Source organism: Panthera uncia, chromosome C2 (genome assembly GCF_023721935.1).
Source record: "Panthera uncia isolate 11264 chromosome C2, Puncia_PCG_1.0, whole genome shotgun sequence".
Lineage (NCBI taxonomy): Eukaryota > Metazoa > Chordata > Mammalia > Carnivora > Felidae > Panthera > Panthera uncia.
Window position 1 is genome coordinate 134,787,740 of NC_064810.1, and position 13,322 is coordinate 134,801,061.

A 13,322-nucleotide genomic window follows, 5' to 3' on the forward strand; every position below is an offset into this window, starting at 1 on the left:
GCAACATCCCTTCTGCCAAGCGAAGTAACATACTCACAGATTGGGGGTTATCAGGGCATGGATATCTTTGAGGAGTCTGGTTATCACACTCAATGAATCCCAAATTCTCACATTGCTCTATTTAATTTTTTTTGGTAAAACAATAAGTAATACTAAAAAAATACCTAAGTAACTCGAGAATAATAGCTCCCATTTGCTGAGTGCTTACTATTTTTCAGAAACAAATAGTATCACATAATTCTTACAACAACCCCTTGAAGGAGGCAGTCTTCTTATTACCATTTTATAGATGAGGAAAGGGAAAGTGATGGCTCGGGCCAAGTCAGACAGCGTGGCAAAGCCAATATTCCATTCCCAGTTCTCCTGGCTCCAAGTTTTACTTGTGACTCTCTGTTACTTTGTAAGTAAGTTCTTCTCATGTATTTACACCTTGACTCCAAGAGCTTTACTAAACAGACCATGATGGAGATTGTGGTGCATGGTTTATAGCAGTGGTTCTCAACTTTAGCTTGTATCAGAGCCACCTTCAAGAGTTTGATAAGTGCTGGGCCTATCCCCAGAGTTTCTGATCCACAGCTTTAGGGTGAGGCCTGAGAATCTGTGTTTCTACAAGTTACCAGGTGACCTGATGCTGCTAGACTATACTTTGAGAACCACTGGCCAAGAAAAGGAAAAGCCTGAGTTGGGATGAGCATCTGCCCCAGATATTTTAGCAGAAGGTGAACTAGAAGGATGGAATTGAAGGAAAGGCAAAAAAAAAAAAATCATTGAATATTATACAGAGATTGGGGAGAAATACAATTAAGCTGGCCTAACCCCTATGAAGTAGGACAACTTGACCAGGGCCATTTATTTAGGTATTAACAGAGCTAGAACTAAAACCTAAGCCTTCTCAGGTACAGAAAAACTGTTGAGAAGAGATGTCACTTATTTTTAGCCTTTCCTGTGTCTGACCCTGTAAGTGGATTTAATTATCTACACTGTCTCCATTCTCATGTCAATAAATAAGTGGAAGGCTGGCATCTGAGCTCTGTTTGTCCAATTGCTTTGAAAAACATCCTGGAACACTTGGGTATAAATAAAGAGTGAAATCTGTGTTTATTGCCATCATTTTATTAATTTAGGCTGTGCATAAAATCCACGCTATTTGAGCATCAAGAGGATTTTGCTAATTTTTTCCCCCCAAAGGACATCATTTTGGAGCAAGGTCTTGATGTGCTGTTTCTCATGTTTCTCTCTAACATTCCCTGGCAAGGCACGTGCTAACAGCCTGGCTCTGGAAGCATCTGGCTGGCACTAGAGCAGCCCCAAGAGAGACAGAAGGACCTGTTCTTCATCATCTTTTCAGAAAGGATTTTAACTCTCTGGAGCTTGGCGGGAAGTCACGTCTTTTCTTCATCATTTCCTAACATTGGTATTCCTTTTGAAAGCCTATTTATTGAGGTTTCTGAAATGCCTTCTCTGACACCAAGTTTGGTCATCATCTGACCATAAGATAATCAAAAGAACCTGGGAAACGTTTGGAGTGAAATGTATGACATGCCTTAGAATTGAGGCACAGGGGGAAAGTGAGACGAGGCAGATGTAGGAGCTACAGCTTATGCACTGCATTTCTAGATGTCAGCAGTGTTGAAATATGTAGCTTAAAGCAAGTGTAGATCAGCAAAGGCTGGGATAGAAATAACACTCTATTTCCTGGGATGATTCATTTAAGGAGGCTATTTATTGCATACATAGTTTAAAGATTACATGCCCGTTTTCTTCTATGGTTGTTCATACGTAAATATATTTTACTGGCCCCGAAATAGCCTAACATTCCCTCAAAAAGTAAAATAAAAAGATAGGGGGAGAGGAGTTCATTTCCTGAGCATTGGAATGTCAAGTTTCAAACACGGAAGATTATTGTAGTAATGATTGATGCTTTTAACATGATGTCACCAAGAATGATATTTTTTTCTTGATTGTTGATTTGAGTCAGAGATTATGTGGAACACAACTCCCAGGCCAAAGATTCATTGGAAAGGATGGATATGTTAAGAATGTCTTTCAACTTCATGGAGAGTTAAGTGCAGCATCTTTGTCTCCACCACTGGAAGTCTTCCATTTTGGTTATCTGGCAAATACCTGCCCAGGAATCCTCTGGACTCAGCCTGTGGTGGTACATGGGGGATATACCCATGGTTCAGTTTTATTTCTGTGGCCTTAGGTAAGAATTTGAGCCAATTTAGAGCTCCTTGATTTGAAGGCAAAGCCAACTCAGAAAGAGTAGCCAGAAATCATTCCATGCGATGCAGGTGTTTCCTGGGCTGCTATTTAAAAGACTATACATCTCCGGCCTGTTTACCAAGCCCTCACTAAGGAAGGAATCAAGTCACCTCTCGGTAACATTCAAAGGCACTCTTTATTTGTTTGGCTAGTTCTGTCTTTTTCCTTTTTTTGCCAGTCATGTTGTCTCCTTCCATCCAGGAATAGTTCCAGCAGTCTACTTAGGATATTTTTATTGGAAGGCTATGCAGCAAATGTATCCTATCCTCTGGCCCTCCCCTACTTTAAGGTAATTTCTCTCCCTCTTCATGTTCCTACACTTTATCATTGCAAACAACAGCACATTCAAATGGCTCCCTGCTGTCCTTTAGCTTCATAAACAAGCAATGGGTATAACCAACATGTATTTTGCATTCACCTGCAAACCCCTCTCAGGGGATCTGTAGTACTTTAGAATTCCATTCTGAATACAGGAAACATGTATGATGGGGAAGAAATACGAGAATAAGAATAAGAAATAAGAATAACCTAGGTAAAAACAAATTTGAAATAAAATTCAGTTTTATTAGGAATGGTCTCCCAAGAGAAACTCATAGACTACTAAAACAAATAACTCCCTCACTGCTGTTGCACCATCATATTCCGTAAAAGATTTTCAAAGGCCTTCTCCTGGGGTTGGCAGAGTAGTTTATTATTACTGTTATTATTACTATCACTATTGTTATGTTTCTTAAGTGTTTGTAATTCAAATAATTGAATGCAATCTGAGTAATCATTTAAGTTTCAGGTGCATAGTTAATATTTATATAAAACTTCGGAGTTTCCAAACATTTTTTGATGCACTATCAAATAACCAAATGCACTATCAAATAACTCTTCAAAATAACTCTGTAAGTTAGCATTATTACATTACATTTTAAAATGAGGAACCTGAGAGACGCCTGGGTGGCTCAGTAAGTTAAATGTCCGACTTTGGCTCAGGTTATTACCTTGCGGTTCGTGAGTTCGAGCCCCGCATTGGGCTCTGTACTGACAGATCAGAGGCTGGAGCCTGCTTCAGATTCTGTGTCTCCCTCTCTCTCTGCCCCTCCCATGCTCATGCTCTGTCTCTCTCTGTCTCAAAAATAAATAAAACATTAAAAAATAAATAGATAAATTAAAATGAGGAACCTGAGCTACACAGAGTGCGATGGCTTGCCTAGGATCAGGCAGTTAGTGACAGAGTGGCCCTGAATCCATTGGTTCCAATTCGTGCCTTCAGAACTTTCTATTACAAGAACCTGTGGATTTGGGGGTGGAGGAGGTGGAGGGGGTGGGGAGGGGAAGAAATCAGTGCCCAGGCCCCAACCCAGAAAAATTAAGTGAGAATATCTGAGGATAGGGTCCAAGAATCAATATTTTCTAGAAATTCCCTAGGAGATTCTCATGTGCAGGCAATAGTGGGATCCATAGTACTAATCTGAATCACGTTCTTTATCATAGTTAATATTGGAGCATAGATTATTTAATCAACTTGTAGCAGAGGCAGGCAAACTAAAAGCAAAATAGCTAGCATGCCATTTCTTATCTCCCATTCTTCTTCAGCAGGTGTTTTGGGTATGTCTTTATCCAAACCCCATGAAAACATGGGGGATATTTAATACTAATAACTAAAAAGAACACTTGGAATAGCAGGGACAGCATACAAAGCAAGCAAAGAGAAGGTCCTGGCTAGTGGACTCTATTGAGTATTCCAGTTTCATTATTCCCATAACCATGAACACCACTCCCTTTTCTCATTGAACCAATCATTGTCATTAGTCTTTGGCATATATACTCAGGAGGGAGGTGAAATGACCAGTGGATATGCAGTCCCTGACCAAATGTACATCAAATGCTTTTTTTCCCCTCGGTTAGTTACCAATGACTTGTGAACTTCCATTCAAAATGACTCTGACCTTTATTTCATTAGTGATTGTAAATGCTCCTATAATTCCTAGTAAAACACTAGCGAATATTTTGCCACTATGAACTATATACATTTATTCTGCCTCACACCTCTTTTTATTCAGCCTTCTTTCTTTGTGACTGAGTCTAGAGGCCTGCCTCCTAAATTAGAAGATGGAATGGGCTGATATTAGCCTGTTTAGCCTAACACTGGATTAGAAAACAAGGAGTGGGGGAAGAGGGAATTCACTGAGTTCCATGATCACTTCTTTTGCTGATCAAGAGCTATCCTGGTAGGTGAAATAGCAAAAAGTTTTCTGTAAAGGTGATCCAGTCAGGAAGAGAAAGTTTGAAGAAGACCCCTTCTGGTTGCTAATAATGAAGAGAATGTGGATAAAAATGGTAACAGAAGGAAGGCTTCAGATTATGTTCTAGTATCCTTGCTTTAAATCTTCAGTAGATTGTAATTAGTGAAGAGAATACCAAGTGCTCCTGCCCTAGTTTGGGCTTTTGAAGGAGAACCATGTGTATTTATTCATCTACTCATTCAGAAATATTTATTGAGTGCCTGTTCTGTGCTGATTACTATTCTGAGTGACAGAGGTAGAGCAGCCTCGCTCAGTTCCTATGTAGCACTGGTGATAGAAGAAAGGAGTTTTGTTGGAGTGTTGACTTAAATCTGAAAGAAAGATGTATCTACTGAACTGCCCAGAGACTGAGTTATTTAGAGAATCTAAGCTATTAAATTGGTCTAAGTTACTGAACTGAACTGAAAGAAAAATTTCAGTTCCCTTCTCTCAGCAGTAGAGAGTGTTCCAGAGCACCATATCAATTAGTTCCAAGAAAACTAAAAGCAAAGCTGTGTTTCTCAACATACTACTAATTTTGAATCTCTGTTAGAGAACAATAGAATTGTTCCTATTCCTGGGAATGAGAAGTGCCTAAGGTAGAGTATTGTCATTGCTCATTGTCAACACTGGTAAGCCTAGGAGAATTCAGAGGGTCAAGATCAAGAAGTGGATAGTTTGGAGAAATAATAGACCTCTGTTATGTATTTGTACTGATGCATTTTTAAAAAAATCCTTTAGGCTGAGAACTAGAACTGTGTCTCTAATTATAAAGATCAACTGTCAGGGAAAAGAACAGGATAGGTAAACTGTTTTGGTCATTGAAATTAGATAATGCCATGCTTTAAGGACTTTATGTGTATTTACCTATATTCTAAGTCATTGAAACAGCAGTTGTAAGCAGCTATAGTTTTCAAAAAACTCTCACAATTATGTGGAACCCTCTTATAAAATATGGAAACCAAACACTTAGGTCTTCTTCCTAAGTATCGTGAATAGCATCTCAGTTTTCATACTTCATTTGACATCCATTTACTGTTTGATACTGCTTTCTTAGTTTTTACTCTCACTAGACTCTCCATTTATTTGTCTGCAGTGTCTCTAAATACAACAATAAAAATCCTTTGATCATGGGGCTATGTAGGGACTCATCTAAAGATCTAAGAGCTTCGGCAGACTGTAACTGCTTCCTTAAGAAGCGTGGCATCGCAGGAAGACTGGTTTAGACTTTCCTTTTGCCCATTTAGTGTCAGTTACATATCTACAGTATCTGGCATGTTTCCTAAGTATAGATATATGCAATCAGATACTCGGTGGCATCCAACCACGGCTACTTAATTTTCTACTTATATATTCAGGAAAGAGCCTGAAGTATGAGGCAATGGGTACAATGAATGCAATTCAGTGGTAATGATGATGAAAGTAAGCAATTCTCCTCTAAGGAAAGATCATCTTTTCTTGGTTCATTAATTGGTTAAAGAACTTAGATCAGCATAAAATGCCTTTAGCTTGTAATTAGCATGCAAATAAGCACTGGCCCGCAGGCCCAGGATTTAAAAGGAACTTGGCTGGGCTTGAAAGGAATGCTGGAGGCAAGCATATTTTAATAAAAATAAAAAATAATTCCCAAAGCATTGGTAATATTTGCTTTATGATGTTTTCCTTTTTAATCCTGTGAACCCTGCCTTGAGAGTTGACTCTATTATTAAGATTCACCATTGAGGGCACTTGAATGAAGTCTTTAAGAAATAAAAAAGAGAACATGTTGCTTTTGAAGAAGACCTGTGGGCTTTCCATTAGGAAGTTTATGAAACATTTATATCTGGTCCACAACACCTGGGCTTTATACAAGAGTATATTTTACAGAGGCTATAAAGTTGCTGCAGGGGTTAATAAATTTGGAACCCCAATACCAACTTCACATTTGAGAACCAACAATCACCTCTGTAGTTTTCAAGATAGTCCAAAGTATGACCTTGTAACAGATTAACCCTAAAACTTCTGTGACTTAACACAAGCAGAGTTGATTTCTCACTCAGACTACTTTTCTCATGCAGATGGGCAGAAGCCACTCCTCCACATTTTTCCATGTGGACCCAGGCATTTGGAGGCTCTGGTAATTTACAGCTGCACCTTCTGGAACACAGGCCTCTGGCTCTCAAATGCTTCACCCTAGAAATGAGACTTGTTACTTTTGCTTTGAGCCCATAGGCCAGCACTAGTTGTCTGGCCCCACCAAACCGGAAAGGGACTGAGAAATATGGGGGGACACACAGTACACAATCCTGTTTCATTTTAAAGTCATACAGTAAAAGATTTTACCAAAGCCTTCATATCCTACTTTGCTACAACAAATGTGACCAAGCTTAGGGTCACCAAGATGCTCTTTCAGAACAAGAATAAGAAAATGTGGACACTTTTTTTCTAGAGTGATGTAACAAAAATGACCATGGTGGAAGAGAGGTGGTGCACTGACAACTTTTATGTGGTGTTTAAAGCGTAGTCTCCGATGAGTTCTAGCGAAGTGCTCCTAGTTTAAAATTTTTTGAGTTCTTTATGTAGATTACTATTTCTCAATATCTTTTTCCGATATCTCCACGAAGGAACCTGTTTAGACGTTTGTTTACATAAATGACCTCTCATGAAATATCGTATTCCAGGTACACGCCATCTCTGTTAATGTACCAAATGTGTATCTGAGCTTTACACATTAGAACGCTCAGGGCTTTTTTGTCCCTTAAGAACCAGTTTTCACACCCTTGAAGTTGATACCACCCCTCATAAGAATGCATGATCTAAATTTAGCAGAATAAAAATGAAACATGACCTATATTCTAGCATTTATAGGCTTAGAGTTCAAAGCTCTGAGTTCAAATCATAGAAGTATTACTGACTTGCCAGAGATGCTTGGACCAATCATTTAATCCCACTGAGCCTTGGTTTCCTCATCCGTAAAATGTAGATTATAGTGTCTATCTCTTTGAAGGATTTTGTTGGGCTCAAATGAATTAGCATTGATGTATTGATGAGAATAGTAGATACTAAGGCTCTATGTAAATGTTAAAGATTATTATCTCCACCTACTTTCACCCATACTTTGGTCTAATTTTTCTAATTACTATGGGAAAGCAGGGATGATTTTCTGATTACAAATCTTTTATCTACCCCATATCATAACCCCATCTAATTAGAAAAGGTAGTGCTATTGAATTGTAATATGAATACTCACTCAAATTCCTGATATTAATTTTAAAATGGTGGAGATTGCCCCAGAAGCACTAAATCTACCATTTTCCCCTAATATCTGCCAAATACATTTCAGACTAGATGGATTTGAATGGCCAGAAATCCACATCTGCATTCTCTTTTCCTTTTCTTCTTAGCTAATAGAATGAAAATCTGTTAAGAAGAACTTAACTCCATACCTTAGCCTATTCCTAGTTGCCTCGGTAAATAATGCTAGAGGAAGGGATATAAATTGGAGACTTATGATGTTTGGCATGAAGCGTTAACATGGCTTCTTTGGACAGATGTTAGAGATCATAAAATGCCAGAAGTTCACACACACACAAGATAGAATCAGAAATCTCACAGGATATAGAGCAAAAGTGGTGCAGATCAGTTCACCTGGAAAGTTTCCTTTTGCTCTCCTGGTAACACCTCCCTTCACTCACATGCATGTGAACTAGAAGAGATTGATCACAGAGGCTTAAGAAGTTATTATAATTTGGTATCTTATGAAAATCTCTCAGGATTGGATAGGCAAAGAATATAGGTCATTCCCATGACGTATGGTGTCCCACAAGAAAAATAATAAGCCCTTGAACTTGTGCCAGCTGCTCTCTTTATGATCCAGGTGATGAAGGAGTAAAGAGCTGGGATGGAACTCTGTTTAGCTGATGAACGTAATAGTAGATTTCCAATTCTTTGCTACATCATATATTCCTCCCTGTATTAGTAGGAAAATTTGAGCTGCTTTGTATGAATATTAAAAAAAAAAATGAATGCAGGGCGCCTAGGTGGCTCCATCGGTTGAGCGTCTGACTTTGGCTCAGGTCATGATCTCACGGTTTGTGGGTTTGAGCCCGCGACGGGCTCTGGGCTGACAGCTCAGAGCCTGGAGCCTGCTTCAGATTCTGTGTCTCCCTCGCTCTCTGCCCCTCCCCCACTCATGCTCTGTCTGTCTCTGCCTCTCAAAAATAAAGATACGTAATAAAAAAAAAATTTAATGAATGCAACTCAGAATAACATTAGTATTTTTAAAAATCTGCAGTGTCAAGTTTTACAAATAATATACATCTTTTTTTATACATGACCTGTTAAGTTGACCTTGGTACTTTGCTCTTGCCCTGGCATCCCTTCATTCTTGCCAGTCTCTTTCTATCTTTTCCATTTCACTCTTTTTATCAGGGAAGATGCCTAGGGCATGGGGATTGTAACTCCACAAAGTGTTTATTTCACTTAACGAGAAATCTGTGTAGGAATCAGAGCAGCACTGGTTCAGAGTGGCAGAAAATTGGGGCATTGGGCATTAAGCACAGATGCATTTAATAATTTATACAGAATTAATAAGGTACTGGGTTGTATTTAAAAGCTCTGATCAAGTGACTGTTACAGATACTATTTACAAAATTGATACTTCGCTAGGAGACAAACCAAGTTTAGTAACATAATTAAATAGAAATTAAATTAAGGAAAATGCATAATCATATTCTTATTAATATGATAACTTTGTAAAAATTATTTGCGTATTGTGGGCATTGAGCAAGATAGCTAAAGCACGTTAATTAGATTTCAAGTGAATTTCCACCATGTTAATTCATATTTTATAAGAATAGTAATTAAAATGCAACATGTTATAGCTATAGTATAGTATTTTATTATATCCCATATTAACATTTCCTTATAAGTAATTTTAAAACATCAGCTTAATGGATTAGTAAAAGTGCAATAGTGTAACTGGGCTTTTATTGTTAATAGAGTCCAGATTATGAAGTGAATTTTTACTATTCTTAAAGTCATTCACAGGACAATTTTAATGATACAATACTTACATTCCATTTGGAGTTCTTTTGTAGCTACTTTGTGCTGCAAATGACTTCTATTGCATATTTAAATAAATATTGGTTGTACATCTCTTTTTCTAAACTTCTTTTTGTTTATATAACAAAAAATAATTATCCTGGTCTTTGGATTTGAATATCAAGTTCAGTAGGTATGTAATATGTCACACGTTTTGTGGACTGGAATTTTATTGGTTAGATCACCATATAAGTTTGCCAAACATTTCCCATATTTGAACAAGGGTACAGATGTAAGGGGTGATTCTGATTCTTTTATGAAAAAGTAATCATAAGAAGGGTGATTAGATAGATATTAAAATGTGTGAAATCAGGTTAGGTCTTCTTTTTGGCAACCAAACCACCCTTTTGGTCATATGCCATTTAGAAAATAGAAATTTCATTGCTCTGTTAACTCAGGGTCTTAGCACAGCCCCAGGAGTTGATAATGCCAGTATGTGCCAACTGAAAAATGTTGCATAGAAACAAGTGAGAAATCATTATCAATGAGTTGTTAATCACAGCAATTTGAGATGGAGACTACCTTGCTGACAGTTGTCTGCAGAGTTCCCATGCTGTTGTTTTGAGAGAACTCCCTCTTCTTTTCCCTCAGTACTTGAGATCAATGAGGATATATGGCTTATTGGCCCAAGGGAAGGGTCTTAAACATGTTTCCAATAACGTTGTGGAGAATGCATTAATATTTCAAGTTTTTAGACGAGGAAGCAGAAGTGAAGCGATGTAGTAGGCCCCAAATTTCCAAATGTTCCCAGTGGGGGCTGTTGGTTGCATTTCCCTTGTGATTGCTTGATATCATCCATTCTCCACTACGTCTTAACACAGATTTCAACCACTTATTCCTGTCTTACCTTCTGCAGTGTATAGGCTCTCTGTGCTATTTTACCCAAGTGTAGCTGCAACCTTGTGGTAGATGCTGTGACTCTTGCCCAAATTATCTACAGGAATGAAGGATTTAAACTTCCAGTTGCTGGTGTCTCAGATTTCAGCCCCCTCCAGATACTGCCTTGGGTAGAGATCTGCCTCACTCAAATTCATCTCTACTTCCTGGGATAGTCTGCAACCAATAACTAACCAAAAGTCAAAGGGCCTGGCTTCTAACCCCAAAGTGGGGAAGGTTGAAGAAATATCCCTTCTTTACAATTCCCTGCTGGGTCATCTGTGACTTACACTGAGGCCATATTGCAGTTCAACTTCTCATTTTGCCTAATGGCTTTTTCTTCCATAGGTTAGATCCCCAGAGCACTCCCTGATAAATTTCCTGCATGTTGAACTTCATCTCAGAGACTGTTGCCCAGGTAAATCAATTGCAGCAACACCGCACTGCTTCTAGATCTGGAATTTGTCATTATTTTGTGGAGATCATAGAGTTAATTCTACATTAATGCTATTTTGGTTTTTTTATTCTGGATACACACTTCTTGAATGGCTTAAATAAATGAAAACAACAGTTGCATCTAGATGATAGGGTTAATAAGAGAGGTTGAGTTTATAAGATTTAAGAGGACCTTCATCTCAAAAGGAATAAGATAAAATGAGGGAATCTTACCATGAGAGATAATTGGATTCAGATCTTGAATACATTAACTAGAAATCAGGAATATGAATTTAAGTGATTGTATGAAAAAAAAAAAGAGCATTTTCCTTTGCAGTCTTCAGTGTTCAATGATTAGATAAAAGTCCCAAAGGAAAGTATGTTTTGCCTTTGTGGCTTTGATCATTGGTTGACTATTGGAGCAAATACTTCAAGTTTGCTACAGGGAAATGAGTTTGAGCAAGTGAGGAAATTTCTCTTGCAGGTTTTACCAGTGTAGAACACTCAAGCTCATTACCCTTTATACATAATGAAGTCATTCGCTGAACTTCTTAAGTGCCCCTTGGCTGAACACATCCCAGGACAACCAGCATGGAGCCAAGAAGAAAACAAAATTCTTTCATATTAATTATACTTTGGAGATATTTCATGGAATCTTTCCAAATATTGGGATAAAAACCTCTAAATAAATTGTTATAAAGAGTTTTATTTTAGCAATCAGGTACTTTCTAGAAGTTCTGTAACTATGAGCTTTCTGTGAGCTCTTAGCTCTCCCCAGTGAATTTCCATAGCCTCATTCAATACAATATTTATGTTTTCCAAACTATAGCTGTAAAAGTTTCTCATTTTGTCTATTTTCAGACTAAGAGTCAGAACATTTCTGTGTTTCAACTCTTCTTTGTCATATCTGTCTGGTGCCATTAAATCATAACACTCTCTGATTCTCACCACCACCACCACCACCACCACCCCCACACCCCAGATAATATTTACTGAGACTTAGAAATTGAAGATTTAGCTAGGATTGTATGTAAATGAGAAGTCTCTTTAATAACCTACATTAGAGAAAGTCATCGCCCTGTCTATCCATGGATAAATCTGTGTATGATGTGAACTTATTTGTTGAATCACATATTTTATTTAAATAATAGTATACAGCATATACTTCCAACTCCAAATTATTGAAGATGACCTTTGAAATAAAGGATGCTATGCTAAAGAACCTAGCAAGTTTCCCTTCTCTCCATCCTCTCGTTTACTTTCTACTTTTTACTTTCTTCTTTGCTGTATATTCCTTAAGTCAACTGTCAACACTAATAGATACTAATAATGCAAAGGTTTGCACATTCGCTTATTCAACAAATATTTATTGAGACTCTATTAGGTGCCTAGACATGTGTTAGAAATTTGGGACACATTTTTTACCCAAGCAGGCATTTCCCTTCCCCCAAAGAAACTAATGTAGAGGGAGAAGAACTTCCTTTTATTTTTCTAGGATTTATGACTTACCTTAAGAATTAAACTGACATAAGCAGATTAACAGAAGAAAAGTGTACACACTTTCTTTAATGTTTTGTATAATGTACATGAGAGTCTTCCAAAAGAAAATGAAGACCCAAAGAAGCTGTAAGGTCCCAAAGCTTATGCAGTTGACAATGCAGGGGCAAGGAGTGCTGGCTCCCTGCACAGTCACAAATCTCTGTGTAGCTTTTGATTCCCCAAAAATTCAACTACTAATTGCCTATTGTTGCCTAGAAACCTTACTAGTAACATAAAAGTCAATTAACATATATTTTGTATATTATATGTATTATATACCATACTCTTACAATAAAGCAAGGTAGAGAAAAGAAAATGTTATTAAAATCATAAGGAAAATAGGGGCAACTGGGGGCTCAGTCGGTTAAGCATCTGACTTCGGCTCAGATCATGATCTCATGGCTTGTGGGCTTGAGCCCTGCTTTGGGCTCTGTGCTGACAGCTCAGAGCCTGGAGCCTGCTTTGGATTCTGTGTCTCCCTCTGTCTCTCCCCCTCCCCCCCCCCACTCTCTCTCTCTCTTTCAAAAATAAATAAACATAACATTTTTTAAGTCATAAGGAAAATAAAATATATTTACAGCACTGTATTGTATTTATTTAATTAAAAATTTGTGTTTTAGTGGATCCAGAGCACTTCAAACCTTCAAAGGTCAACTGTACTTAGGCTAGGAGTAGAAAATTATGGGCAAGTGACTAGGAAATACATGGGAGAAACTAACGGAAGAAAAGGGCTATTTTACTGGGTTTGTTTGAACAGATCCATTTTATCATTGGCTCCCAGTCAGGTGATAAAATGTTCTTCTCAGTATGAGGAAGTCACTTTTTTAAAAAGTTTATTTATTTTTAGAGAGA